Here is a 2,043-nt window from a genome sequence, read left to right as displayed (position 1 = left end):
ATACAACAATACATATGTTACAGATTTTCCAAACAAGAATAGCTGATTAACTATCATTGTTATATTATCTATTTTTATTATCAGATGTTGCTCAGATTAACAGATATAGTTATGCAAGATTGGACATAAGATTGAATATTACCACATGTTTTAAGAAATCTTAAATTTTTGTTCTTGTCTCTCTTTTTCTTATAGTACTTTTTTTCTAAAAAAATATTTTAAAGAGAGTATAGTAATAATTGGTAGGACATTAGAAATGTTACACATCTAGAAAAGCAGGATGACAGGTATTTAAAATATGGTTTTTGTATTGTACATTGCCGTCCTCAATGTAGTTGCTTAGTTTGCCGATATCAGCATACAGAGTAAGTCAAGTTGAGAATTCTAAACATTATATATTTGCATGTTTCCCCTACCCTTTTCCCCTTATCTTTTCTCCTTTCTCTCTTCTTCATTGTTTAATCCTTAAGTTCTGTTTTTTTTTCTGTTTAACTGTATCTGTTATATTTTTCAGATTTTATTTCTTTTTTTGAGTTCTTGCACTAGCAAGACAATATGGTATTTACACATGTGGGTCTGGCTTATTTCACTTATGAGTATAGCTTGAGTTGCATCCACTTAAACACAAAGGCTTTGCATTTGTCTTTCTCCATAGGTGAGGAATACTCCATTGTATAAAATATCCGCATCTTTTTCATCCATTCCTCATGTGATGGGCATTTTGGTTGTTTCCAAGATTTTGCTATGACAATTGTGCTGCTATAAACATGGGTGCACATATATCACTCCTACAAGTTATTAAAAACCCAAGAGGACTTTTCTTTATATAGGTTTTATAAATCAGATCTTATTACATATTAAAATTGAATTTATTAAAATGTTTCATTATGTGAAAAGTGACCATATTTCCAAAATAAAAATGTTAGTGGAAAGATTTTTTTCTAAATGATTACAAATATCATTATCATGTACTTTATACTCTTGCCTTTCATTTTTGCAGTATCTCATCAGGTAATCTCTAGAAAACTTCCTTATTCATGAGAAAATCAAAATAAAATGCAAATAATTTCTAATGTTATTATAAAGTATTTTGAGCCTCACAAATCCTTTGAAAGGATCTTGGGACAACCAAGGAGCACTGAATCCCACTTTGAGGTCTTCAGGGCTAGGTGAGAGTTGCATGGAGCTGTTCAGTAAATCTGGGGTACACATATTCAAAATCTCTCTCTTCTTCTTAGAAGATCTGGAGCACATATTTATCAGCTAAAAATTAGTTAAAATAAATCAATATGCAGGGAACTATGCTAGGAACCCCAAAGAGTAAGATATAAAATAATGTAGGCAATAGCAAAATGAGAACAAACTTTACTTTGATTAGAGTATCATTATTCACTTTGACAGCTGAATAAAACTATTTGAAGCATCAATGAAAATGGAGGGGAAATCAGATAGAAAAAAGGACAGATAAATTTCAATGGCAAGAAACAAGATTGTGCATATGCGTATCTGCTCACTGCTGACATGGCTTGAAATGACTGTAAAAGAGCCCATGTCTACAACAACTACTTGTGCTTGAGCATTGTGAGTATTTAGTATTTCTGTCTCTTATTTAATAGTGGGTACTTGAAATTGAGCTGAACTTATGTGATGTTTACTAGTAGTAAAGTAAATCTGTTGCAGAGTCACTATGTCAGCGCCAAACTTTCTTTGCTGGATGTCTTTGGCCTTTGAAGTGCTTATTTTCATCAACAGAGAGGATGCAAAGTGAGGATGATATGCTGAAGTAGCAGGAATGTTTAACATCATTTGCTTTCTGCCAAGATGGCTTACAGAGAGATTTAAAATATTGATTATTTATTCTTTTCCATTCTGCTTCAGATAACTCAGAACAGTACCAAGTTAAAAAAAAAGTAAACAAAGGTACCATAACATTTTTGTTATTTCATATGCTAACTTCTTTAAACTTCATATTTTACATCTAATGTAACATGTTCATCAACTTCAATCTTGAAGTTTTTTGAAAACATAGACTGTACTTCATTA

This window comes from Octodon degus, unplaced genomic scaffold (genome assembly GCF_000260255.1).
Source record: "Octodon degus isolate 3935 unplaced genomic scaffold, OctDeg1.0 scaffold00217, whole genome shotgun sequence".
Classification (NCBI taxonomy): domain Eukaryota; kingdom Metazoa; phylum Chordata; class Mammalia; order Rodentia; family Octodontidae; genus Octodon; species Octodon degus.
The sequence above is the reverse complement of the archived record's forward strand: the minus strand, read 5'-3'. Positions refer to the sequence as shown.